The sequence below is a fragment of the Pinus tabuliformis genome, chromosome 7 (assembly GCF_031772625.1).
Source record: "Pinus tabuliformis cultivar Carrire ecotype Pingquan chromosome 7, CPIR1, whole genome shotgun sequence".
Lineage (NCBI taxonomy): Eukaryota > Viridiplantae > Streptophyta > Pinopsida > Pinales > Pinaceae > Pinus > Pinus tabuliformis.
This window is the reverse complement of record NC_142293.1, coordinates 137,268,967-137,282,404: the sequence shown is the minus strand read 5'-3', so window position 1 is coordinate 137,282,404 and position 13,438 is coordinate 137,268,967. Positions and strand designations below refer to the sequence as shown.

At 38.8% G+C, this 13,438-nt stretch overlaps 2 pseudogenes; both read right to left on the bottom strand.

Moving 5' to 3' along the window:
• Nucleotides 1-3,359: 3,359 nt before the first annotated feature.
• Nucleotides 3,360-4,454, bottom strand: LOC149246129 (uncharacterized; annotated as a pseudogene).
• A 4,097-nt stretch (nt 4,455-8,551) lies between these two features.
• On the bottom strand, nt 8,552-9,513 carry LOC149246128 (putative beta-1,4-xylosyltransferase IRX9H pseudogene; annotated as a pseudogene).
• Nucleotides 9,514-13,438: the final 3,925 nt, after the last annotated feature.

The following is a 13,438-nucleotide window of genomic DNA, read 5'->3' as shown; positions in this document are numbered from 1 at the left end:
GGAACACTTGTTTTAACTTTACCAGGGGATTTGGAACCGGTTAAACGAGTTCACTTTGTCCGTAACAGTTTTGATTCTGGAGACAAAGACGGTTGACTTGTAAGTCTCTGCGAACGATGAGGTTTCAATTAACTTTCTTCCACGATTGCGGATTACTCGATCAACTAAAAATCAAGGGGAAATATGTTTCCGAATTAAATGAATTTTAGACACTTTGACACAACTGTTTTTTCAATTTTTAAGAGTCGAGAAAAAACAAAAGATGACTCTAGTTGCCTTCGATTTTTAATGAGCCTGAAGTGACCAGTGCTCAGATGGACCTTTTCCTTTAACGAGTCAAAAAAGGAATGAAAGAGACTGCTCTGGAAATCTAGACATAGGGATTACCAAACCAGTCGCAAAACTGCAAAATACTTTTTACGGTACGGCAGTCAATCTTCCCAAATGTTGTGTTCAGTGCATTGCGATTGATAGGGTGGCAGACACGGCTTCCTATGGATAAAGGATAAAGCCTATTGTGTTCTCCCAATATATACTCGATGATACGTGGGAGCACAAGTCCGTACTGGCACTTATCGTTTCAAAGTGGAGGAATCACCCAACCAACAATGAAAACAACAGTTACCAGGCTTTACAATGCCAGAACACGTCTCTAGCCTAGACTTCTAAATGTTGCGCGTTAGGTTCCAAAGCGTTTTTAGATTCATTAAATTTATTTTACAGTTGATCTTGCTTAAGAAATTTGCCTTTCAGGTTCACCGTGTGATGTAGATGTACAATTCCTAAAATGCAATCTAAGATGATAAACAATCGTTTAATCTTCTTTTTTGCAATGAAAATCCTAGCTACTAAGGAAAGAGAGACAATATTCTTTCAACATAGAGGAGAGAGCACACACTATATGCACTGTCCTAAATCAAACCAACAAACAGTCTAAATGCAAATGCACATGCATGCATTTTTTTCAGCCTTCTTAATGTGTGAATGATAAAAAGAAAGCTAAGCGCAAATCTGAATTATTTTTCAAAGCGACATTACTAACAAGTTTCTTTTCAAGACAAAATGAAGGAAATGACGACACTTTGTGATTTGGAATTGAAAACTTGCTTTAGACACTTAAAAAACTACTAATTCAAATCAAATACAAGAGTAACAGTGTAATCGACTATCAAGAACAATCGGATTCTCTTCTATGACTGAAAACGACACTTGCGACACTTCCAAATCAAGAAACGACAGTTCAATTACGCTACTTCTTTGTAAAAGAGAACTGAAAATGGATCACAATACATAAAAAAATTTACAGTTCATTGCATAATGGAGGCAGAATAATAGCAAGGAAGGGGGTTTCAACAGAGGTATACTGACTACAGATAGCAAAACTCCTGTGTTATCTCAAAATCAGACCCTGATGGGCTGCTAGTCAGGTTGACTCTAAGTAACTATTTCAAACCTACTTTAGGCTGAGGCTTAGCCTCCTCAACCTGATAGGGCTCTCTCTAGATGAGTTAATGATTTTGATTAAGATAAGATGGCTAACTCTTTGTGAAATAACTGTGACAAATATGGATGCTGGAAGAACATTAAACAAGTTTCCATTGGGCCTATGGAGTCAACAACACCTCAATAAACAATGATCTTGACTTTACATAGAAGTCAGGGCATTCAACATTTGAATATTCAGAACATAACTCATATGGAACCACAGTTTATAAATGCACACAGGAAATCAGAGCACAATCAGTGAATTCTGAGTGATTATACATCTATACAACTGTAAAAATTAAGGAAAGGACAAGATCACACATTCTAAACATAGAAATCCTTCATGAATCCTGAGAAGTAAAGCCAAATTATATTACTAAAACTGTGTCTTCACATAAGCCAAATACAATGCTCTTTCATAAAGTTTTCCAACCCCCTTTACATTGCTGTTTCAGCTATATATAGAATTCTTATTCTAACTGTTCGAGATTCCTCCTCCAGCATGAGGGGAATTCGAAAACTACTTCTATTGACACCTATTAACCTTTAACTAACTAATAAATACAACTGACTGTTGACTGGAGTTTTTAGAGATCTAAATCAAGTAGGATTCTAACACCGTGTTATGCTAATAATAGCCTTGATTACAATGGTTCTTGTTCTTTGACATCTGGTTCCCTTCTGGCGGTGGCTGTGATGGATGTTTGTGGCTGCTTGCTGGCCTTTAATGTCGTATACTTTTACCTCTGCTGAAAAACAGGAAATTGTCCCTGTTTTTATGCCTTTGTTTTCCTCAAAGATATTCGGAAGTAATTGGCCATGTTCATTTTCTTGAATTAGTAATGAGTGCCACATACTTCGTGTGTTGTAAGCCTTTCCATGTACATGTGTGCTGACTGGCATTGAATTCTGCTTCAATGAAAGCTTTGCGGCTTCTACCATTATTTCCAATATTTGTTCAAGTTTAGCAAGGTTTCCCTCATGAACCACAGGGAGATATCTTAATAGTCCATCATATAATAGAATGGGTCTTGTAATTTCAAAATGACTCTGAAATTCAATGTCAATGATCAGGCGTTCAGTGGCTCTGTCATCACCTTCCAGTATAACATCTATGTACTCATATTCACCCCCTGGAACTTTATCAGTTCCCTTCCACTCTGACTTACAAACTGCAGAGTTGTATCCAATAGATCTCAAATGCTTCACAATTGAATTGAGCAAACCAATTCCAGATTATTGATGTGAACAATTTATTGAAAATACCTGGGGCACTTCATCAGTTGAAAGTTGCACCATACTAATTGCTAAGCCTAACCTATTTTATATCAGAAATACTGGTGTATTTAATAAGGATTGTGCAGGCCACTAAACCAAATGAATTTCAGGTTAAATACCAACTGCACTCTTATCAAAATTGCACTAAGGTCGCTTCTTCAAGCTCAGCCACAAAACCCGTCTTAGATAGCTTCCCTAACACATTATTGCCAAAGTCACTCCCACATTTTATCAATTGCAATTCGCTCACCAGTACTGAATCTTGCCAAGTACCTTTCAGCAGTATCTTAACAGAAGTTGTTTACTGTTGAATATGTCACAGCTTTGATGGAAACCTTTATTAAGATTCATGCAATAGTCTCTCGACCTCTTCCGGTGTGTGATCCTTGCACAATTTATCCATGAGGGTGTTATATGGAATCATATCAGGGACATGACCACTACCTATCATCTGTTTAAATAAGTTAATTGCCTCACTGGAAAAACCCGCTTTGCAGAGTCCATCCATCAATGTGCTGTATGTAATAACATCAGCGCTCAAACCCCATTTTGGTATCTCATAGAGGATTTGTTGAGCTTCGTCCATTCTGTGATGCTTACAGAGTCCATTTATTAGTGTTCTTGATACAAATAGCCTTGCAAATCCCTTCCCTTGAGCAATGAAAATCAATTTTATTGGATAGAATGAGAGCTTGTATCATAGAGAGCAAATCCTTCTCGAATGGCGTCATCGAAGTCTTTTGTTTTTTTTCATTTGTGTGCCATCCAATAACTTGGCTCCTATTGCAAACTGGACCTTCTAGGATTGCCTTACTTTTGCTATGTTGTAGCATGCCAACTGGCCAGGTACCGAAGTGCCTAATTTTTCTCAACTGCTCAAACAACTACAGTGTGTACACATTATCATTATCTGCGAAATTTACAATGCCGTCAAGCTGATGTTGCTCTATGTGGGCAAAAGCAGTGTTCCGTTGATGAATGCCACGATCTTTAATATCAGTGACATTCTTCTCACAAACAAGGTGCCTGCACATTACCCCTGTTTTCCTCAACAATTCTGCTGTTTCCATGGTCTGAGCGGTCATCTCAACAACAATCCAAAGAAGAGGTGGTGGAACAAGCCTTAGAGTATGAGCCAAACGATTCAAGTAAAAAACCTAAAAGGCACGGTTATATGTTGGAGTCACAACAACAAGAAGTTTGCAAGGCACAAAATCTTAAGACCTTAACCGGAGATAACCCAACCAAGGGATCCATCTTCTCACCACGAACAACTAATACTTCAGCTTCTTTCTCCTGCTGATCCTTTAATCCCAAATTCTTTGTTCTATCTGTCCTTATAGTTTCAATCGTTCTTCCTCTGTTTCCAACTTGACTGAAATCTTGCTCAGCATTTGTCGGTGTCGATTTTAGCTCAACTGCAGTTTTGTCTTGGATCTCTCTGATGAGCGCAAAGCTTTTGATGGGTAAACTGCAATTAAAAAGGCACGAACCGATGTCATCACAACAAAAATAGGCAGAACGCTGATTGAAGAGATAACAGAAGATGCCTGTGGTGCAGCTGAAGAGGAATAACTCAATGGAGACGAAAATTTGTGCGAAGGCGATGAAGCAGGAACAGAAAAAACATTTCCATTTGGGATGGATCGATCATGGATCGAAGGAGACAGTGTTCTCCGAAATTGCGCCATCGACCACTAAACTATTCAAACCAACTTCTTTTCTGATGCTTCCAGCATATGCCTCTTGTGCTTCTTTTAAACCATTCAGGTTGTTCATCAAGTTTACGCAAACTTGCTTTGCCTTTCTTTCTTTGGGCATCAACCGTCTTTCAGCTGGGCGTAAAATCTCAGAAAACAGAATATCCAGTACCAAGACACCTAACGACCTAATGATGAGGATAAGCGGTCGGATATGATAGACAAAGTATATAGGCTGACAACTGTTGATGGATTTTGCTGGATATGACAGCTGTGAAATATTTGCTATGGATTCAAACAAATCCCCAATTTCGTAGCGCAGCCAGTGCAAAATATGAATTATGCGCTACGAAATCACCTAAAAGATGTTGCGCTGCGAAACTGATAAAGGGATTTATGCGCTGCGGAAACACTTCAAAATTATTACATGAGCTACGAAATAACCTAAAGAGCTTTGTGACACATAGTAACTTTTGAACAAAACTGACACATGGCTATGAGACGGGGATGAATGAGAATGACCGGTGATGAATGAGAATACATAGTTGACTCAAGACTCTAAAAACAAAAATCAAACTTAGACTAGCACCGAATTTTTTACCATCAAACTAATGTGAGCGGTTTTGAAATTAGAATTCTTAAGTGATAACAGTGGCTCCACTTGGGATAGTGTGCTCCTGTAGTACACTAAGAATTCGCAGGTCCAGTGCCTTATCCATTTATGACAAACAGAGATTTGCTTGACAAGCATCCCCTTCAAGATTCTGGGGCGTTCACTTCGGGCTTAAGTTTGATGATGACTGTAGGAGAAGGAAATCTACATCTACTGAAACAAAAATGCTCAGTCAACCTTGAGCTTATTTGCATTTTCCTACCTACCTACCCTATCAATTCACACTTCTTTCAGCTCAATCAATGTGAAATTTCCAATGAAGCCAATCATTTGTCTTATCTGACGTTTGATTTCTTTGACTGTATCGGAGTTCAGAGCCAATATGATATTGTGATGACCACTGCCACTGAAATTGCCTCTGATCTTCATAGAAAAACTGAAACACTGGAAAGTAAAACTCTTCCATATATTTGGCTATAGGATCCTAGAATACATGATCAGCTTGATGATTCTTGTAACTTTCTGGTTGTGCAAACTCATCTTCAACAACAGTGTTCAGTTCCTCAATCGTGAAAGAGAAAGGAAGCAACACTCTCTCCTTGTGTTCTGCCATAGAAAGCTTCTGAAAATAATGATCATGATTATGAAGACTATATGCCTGAATTTGACCTTGTAAACCTTCAATGTCTTTCTCAATGTCATTAGCAACTTCATTCAAAAATTTCATCTTATCCTCTGCCTTACACTCAAATGATTTTAGATACGAGGACAAGGACAAAGAAAAATTTTCATCTGTTTCTCCATTACTATGATCATTATTCCATTGTTTGAAACCTTGAATTGAAGGAGATTTTGCCACCAACTCTGATCTATCTATCCATTCCTCCAAAAACATAAACCAAAAGTCTTCAAATGACTTAATGGATTTGGCAGGAAAGCTTTCAATCCACTGTTTGCATTTCCCTTGAAATGAATCATAGAACAACATAATGCAAACATCTTCATTTTTAACTCTAAGAAGCTCGATAAAATCACAGAACTCAGATAGATGCTTCAAAGTTAAACTCAAATCTTCTCCGTTGAATTTTGGACCATTCCTTAGAAAATATGCATCCTTGGGAAAATGATTTGGGAAACCATGAATTCCTAAAAAAATTATGCATGCATACCTTGAAATAAGAATGGTAGCATCTGGGTCCTTCATAACTCCAGTGGAATCACCATGAATGTATGAATTTCGAATTCTTCAACAATGGAGTCGCCAAGGTAGATTTGCAGCCTCAAAAACCTTCTGAGCTCCTGCTACCTTCAGAAGTTCAGCTTCATGATTTCGGGAATGAATAATCTTCAGACTCCCGGCAGACGCACCAAAATGTTATCTCAAAATCAGACCCTGATGGGCTGCTAGTCAGGTTGACTCTAAGTAACTATTTCAAACCTACTTTAGGCTGAGGCTTAGCCTCCTCAACCTGAGAGGGCTCTCTCTAGATGAGTTAATGATTTTGATTAAGATAAGATGGCTAACTCTTTGTGAAATAACTGTGACAAATATGGATGCTGGAAAAACATTAAACAAGTTTCCATTGGGCCTATGGAGTCAACAACACCTCAATAAACAATGATCTTGACTTTACATAGAAGTCAGGGCATTCAACATTTGAATATTCAGAACATAACTCATATGGAACCACAGTTTATAAATGCACACAGGAAATCAGAGCACAATCAGTGAATTCTGAGTGATTATACATCTATACAACTGTAAAAATTAAGGAAAGGACAAGATCACACATTCTAAACATAGAAATCCTTCATGAATCCTGAGAAGTAAAGCCAAATTATATTACTGAAACTGTGTCTTGACATAAGCCAAATACAATGCTCTGTCATAAAGTTTTCCAACCCCCTTTACATTGCTGTTTCAGCTATATATAGAATTCTTATTCTAACTGTTCGAGATTCCTCCTCCAGCATGAGGGGAATTCGAAAACTACTTCTATTGACACCTATTAACCTTTAACTAACTAATAAATACAACTGACTGTTGACTGGAGTTTTTAGAGATCTAAATCAAGTAGGATTCTAACACCGTGTTATGCTAATAATAGCCTTGATTACAATGGTTCTTGTTCTTTGACATCTGGTTCCCTTCTGGTGGTGGCTATGATGGATGTTTGTGGCTGCTTGCTGGCCTTTAATGTCGTATCCTTTTACCTCTGCTGAAAAACAGGAAACTGTCCCTGTTTTTATGCCTTTGTTTTCCTCAAAGATATTCGGAAGTAATTGGCCATGTTCATTTTCTTGAATTAGTAATGAGTGCCACATACTTCGTGTGTTGTAAGCCTTTCCGTGTACATGTGTGCTGACTGGCATTGAATTCTGCTTCAATGAAAGCTTTGCGGCTTCTACCATTATTTCCAATATTTGTTCAAGTTTAGCAAGGTTGCCCTCATGAACCACAGGGAGATATCTTAATAGTCCATCATATAATAGAATGGGTCTTGTAATTTCAAAATGACTCTGAAAGTCAATGTCAATGATCAGGCGTTCAATGGCTCTGTCATCACCTTCCAGTATAACATCTATGTACTCATATTCACCCCCTGGAACTTTATCAGTTCCCTTCCACTCTGACTTACAAACTGCAGAGTTGTATCCAATAGATCTCAGATGCTTCACAATTGACTTGAGAAAACCAATTCCAGATTATTGATGTGAACAATTTATTGAAAATACCTGGGGCACTTCATCATTTGAAAGTTGCACCATACTAATTGCTAAGCCTAACCTATTTTATATCAGAAATACTGGTGCATTTAATAAGGATTGTGCAGGCCACTAAACCAAATGAATTTCAGGTTAAATACCAACTGCACTCTTATCAAAATTGCACTAAGGTCACTTCTTCAAGCTCAGCCACAAAACCCGTCTTAGATAGCTTCCCTGACACATTATTGCCAAAGTCACTCCCACATTTTATCAATTGCAATTCGCTCACCAGTACTGAATCTTGCCATGTACCTTTCAGCAGTATCTTAACAGAAGTTGTTTACTGTTGAATATGTCACAGCTTTGATGGAAACCTTTATTAAGATTCATGCAATAGTCTCTCGACCTCTTCCGGTGTGTGATCCTTGCACAATTTATCCATGAGGGTGTTATATGGAATCATATCAGGGACATGACCACTACCTATCATCTGTTTAAATAAGTTAATTGCCTCACTGGAAAAACCCGCTTTGCAGAGTCCATCCATCAATGTGCTGTATGTAATAACATCAAGGCTCAAACCCCACTTTGGTATCTCATAGAGGATTTGTTGAGCTTCGTCCATTCTGTGATGCTTACAGAGTCCATTTATTAGTGTTGTTGATACAAATAGCCTTGCAAATCCCTTCCCTTGAGCAATGAAAATCAATTTTATTGGATAGAATGAGAGCTTGTATCATAGAGAGCAAATCCTTCTCGAATGGTGTCACCAAAGTCTTTTGTTTTTTTCATTTGTGTGCCATCCAATAACTTGGCTCCTATTGCAAACTGGACCTTCTAGGATTGCCTTACTTTTGCTATGTTGTAGCATGCCAACTGGCCAGGTACCGAAGCGCCTAATTTTTCTCAACTGCTCAAACAACTCCAGTGTGTACACATTATCATTATCTGCGAAATTTACAATGCCGTCAAGCTAATGTTGCTCTATGTGGGCAAAAGCAGTGTTCCGTTGATGAATGCCACGATCTTTAATATCAGTGACATTCTTCTCACAAACAAGGTGCCTGCACATTACCCCTGTTTTCCTCAACAATTCTGCTGTTTCCATGGTCTGAGCGGTCATCTCAACAACAATCCAAAGAAGAGGTGGTGGAACAAGCCTTAGAGTATGAGCCAAACGATTCAAGTAAAAAGCCTGAAAGGCACGGTTATATGTTGGAGTCACAACAATAAGAAGTTTGCGAGGCACAAAATCTAAGATCTTAACCGGAGATAACCCAACCAAGGGATCCATCTTCTCACCACGAACACCTAATACTTCAGCTTCTTTCTCCTGCTGATCCTTTAATCCCAAATTCTTTGTTCTATCTGTCCTTATAGTTTCAATCGTTCTTCCTCTGTTTCCAACTTGACTGAAATCTTGCTCAGCATTTGTCGGTGTCGATTTTAGCTCAACTGCAGTTTTGTCTTGGATCTCTCTGATGAGCGCAAAGCTTTTGATGGGTAAACTGCAATTAAAAAGGCACGAACCGATGTCATCACAACCGAAATAGGCAGAACGCTGATTGAAGAGATAACAGAAGACGCCTGTGGTGCAGCTGAAGAGGAATAACTCAATGGAGACGAAAATTTGTGCGAAGGCGATGAAGCAGGAACAGAAAAAACATTTCCATTTGGGATGGATCGATCATGGATCGAAGGAGACATTGTTCTCCGAAATTGCGCCATCGACCACTAAACTATTCAAACCAACTTCTTTTCTGATGCTTCCAGCATATGCCTCGTGTGCTTCTTTTAAACCATTTAGGTTGTTCATCAAGTTTACGCAAACTTGCTTTGCCTTTCTTTCTTTGGGCATCAACCGTCTTTCAGCTGGGCGTAAAATCTCAGAAAACAGAATATCCAGTACCAAGACACCTAATGACCTAATGATGAGGATAAGCGGTCAGATATGATAGAAAAAGTATATAGGCTGACAACTGTTGATGGATTTTGCTGGATATGACAGCTGTGAAATATTTTCTATGGATTCAAACAAATCCCCAATTTCGTAGTGCAGCCAGTGCAAAATATGAATTATGCGCTACGAAATCACCTAAAAGATGTTGCGCTGCGAAACTGATAAAGGGATTTATGCGCTGCAGAAACACTTCAAAATTATTACATGAGCTACGAAATAACCTAAAGAGCTTTGTGACACATAGTAACTTTTGAACAAAACTGACACATGGCTATGAGACGGGGATGAATGAGAATGACCGGTGATGAATGAGAATACATAGTTGACTCAAGACACTAAAAACAAAAATCAAACTTAGACTAGCACCGAATTTTTTACCATCAAACTAATGTGAGCGGTTTTGAAATTAGAATTCTTAAGTGATAACATCCTGAACAGAGCTGAAAAGAGTGAACACAGAAACCAAAATCTAAGAGTAGAAGAGGTCTGTCTGATCAGCGCACCTGTAACACAAGGAAAGTGAGATGCAGTGCACCTACTACACATGGGAAGTTTGATGCATCCAGCTTCCAAAGAAGAGACAGTGCGATGGTCCAGTGACGAGACTTCAACTGGGTTCCAGGTCACAGTTTGCAGCTCAGTTCAGGGATTTAGGCCGAGCAAGTGGTAATCAGTAAATAAATCATAGGGATAGATCTAAGGAGGTTACTAGAGCCACCACAAGGGCAATTAGAGAGCTTGTAAATCGATTATTCAATTCATAAACAAAACCTGGAGATAGAATGAAGCAGCATTGATCTACTTTGCACTTGCATAGCAAATGCAGTTCGAAGGCTAGCTGGCTTGACTTCAGGCTTCATCTGTAAGTTTATAAAGCAAACAAATGTAGACAAACAAACAATCTATTTGCTCCCCAGTGGAGTCGCCATTTTGTTATCACGAAATCTAGTGTCTACGTAGCGCTGCTAGTCCCACTAATGTTGGTAGCTACCTTAGAAACAAACAAACTAAAACCACTTTCATTTTCCTTTATGAGAAATAGATAAGAGGGGAATAAAGGAGACCAACCTATGTCTTGCGCTTGGTTCCTTGCTTGATTCCTCTCCCTTCTGATAGATCTTTGCCACTCGCTTCCCCATCTACCCAGCTTCAAAGAGCACCTGTAGGATCAAAGCAGCATAACACTATCCAAGAACATAGATCTACTATCATAAACAATATAGGACCAGATATATATTGACCACACAAATGCATATATCATCAATCATACAAGAATGTGGAGGAAAACTTGAATAGCTTTATTAATAATCAAGAATAGCAAAGAGGATTACAACCAATTGTTCTGACCGAGCATCATCCTCTCAGCAAGAAAGCCCTTCTTCACCTCATGAAAAGCTTATATCACCCAACACTATGATGTTACACCAAGAAACCAGTAGCACTTCCTCACAAGATACAAAATTCCAACCTCTGGCTCTGGGATGAGGGATCCATATATAGATGTTTGCAAGGGGGTGAGTCAGCTTTTGAGATTTCATTAGTGTCCTCTCTCTGATAGTTCTTGATTCCACTTGGAGATTGATGATCTCTTACTCATCCCTGGGCGAATGCAGAGAGGCAAGTGTCACAAGAGAAGTTTCTGGAAGATTCGATGATCCTCCACCTTGCAGATTGACCCTGCCATTTGTCCACTCTCACCCATCGCACCCCATAGAAGGGCTTTTCAGTATGCATCATACCTCCTGTGTGTATTTAGGTGGGATGCAGTGCACTTTGATCATGGAGCAGGTGAGATGGTCCAATTTTGACCAGTTCTGAGTAGTTTTTCATGGAGAACTTTTGGGAGATGCTATAATCAGTTGACCTTGTTCTTTTAGGGGTTGGAACAACACTTTTAGGGACTTAAGAGCCCTTGTCTTATGGACATTTATGATTGGGGTTGTAGTGCCCAAAAATGTCTATAACAACAAGACATCATACTCTGAAACAATTTTTTCTATATCAGCTTGCTGCTTAGCATTACAACCCTCAAATACAGTGGTTTGATTAGGTTTCTTTTCCTTTACAACCATTAGTAAGAATTGTTTGCATGAATTTATCATTCTTTTCATCTACCCTAAGTTTATGAGAGTATAATTATTCTTGAGCTTATGAGCTCTTACAAAGTATTCGATTCCATCTTTGACAAGTAGATACTTTTTCTCAGCTCTATAGAAAATAACCTTTCTATCATACAAGTAAGGACTCCCTAAAACAATTCCACATATATCCAAAGGAATTATGTCTAACTCAACCTCGTCCCTTGTAGTTGTGCTTTATCATTCAACCATCCTAATGGGTATGGTTTCTTGTGAGGTGTAGTTGCTAATCCCAATTTCTTTACAATTGCTTCAGAAATCAAATTTTCTTGTGAGCCACTATCAAACAAAGTATCAATCTTTTGATGTTTGGAAACAACTCGAATATGGAACAGCTCATGTCTTTTTCTCTCATGTTCTTCATCAATAATAGATTGAGCAGAATTACTAGTAGATGCTTTAGAATCCTTACCTTTTATAGTTGTGGCTGCAATGATTGTTTTATCTCCCGAGTCTGACCCCAAATATTTCTGAATAGCTGCAGCAGTCTTCTTCTTCTTTCCCTCGGACTTCTTAGGTCTCAGCCCTAGATGCAGAATCCAACAATGCTCATCGTCATGCCCATTCTTTTTACAGTGAGTGCATGAAGCTTTGCTTTTCTATGCTGTGTTAGCATTCCTTGCTTTCCACTTCTGCTTTCTTTTCTCCTTTCTCTTGTTTGTAGTGGGTTGGGATGGTCCCCCAACTTCTAGATTTCCATTCTTTCCTCTAGCTTCTAGATGAGTAGCTTGTATAGATACCTCATCTATACTAGTGGGATTAAACATGAGGATGGTATGCCTCATGTAGCTGTGAAGACCACCAATGTACTTTAAAAGAGTCTCTAGTGAGTCTAATGAGATCCCTAGAATCAATGCTCTCTTTCTCAATTCTTGAGTGTACCCTTGCACACTTTGCCCTTTCAACTGCCGAAGAGTTTGCCAACTCATCATGGCTTGTTGCATGTAGGCCAATGGATAAAACTGCTTCTTGATTGTAGAAACAAAGTCACTCCAGATAGAGATATTCTTACCATGTCTTTTCATGTCAGCTTGGGTTCTTCCTTCCTACCAAACCAAGGTAGTACCTCCTAGGCGTAGGCTTTCCAGCTGAATTTTGCTCTTGTTTGAGTCGATGTTCTGCACTCTGCAATACACATCAATTTGTCTAATCCAATTGTCCAAATTTTCAGGATTTAGCTCTCCATCATATATAGGCAAGTCAAATTTAACATCTAGCTTGATCAAAGATGCTTTCTTATTATGCACAGGGCTATTAGGAAGTGTGAGGAAGCTTTCCTCTTTCCCTTTTCCTTTTGAGTGGTCATGGGAATGCGACTCATCTTCTTCTCTGTCTTGTTTATAACCTGATGAATCTTCATCTTTATGCTTTCTAAAGTCCCTATACATTTCTTCTACCATAGAATTTATAGCTAGGAAACTTTCTAAGAATTGAGGGTCTGGCCCCATAGAACCTTCCTATGACATTGTCTTCCGAGGATAGACTCTCCCAATCTCAGGATTAGTTTTGACCAACTCTCCTTCTCCTAATTTGAACGTTGATCTAGTGAGCATTC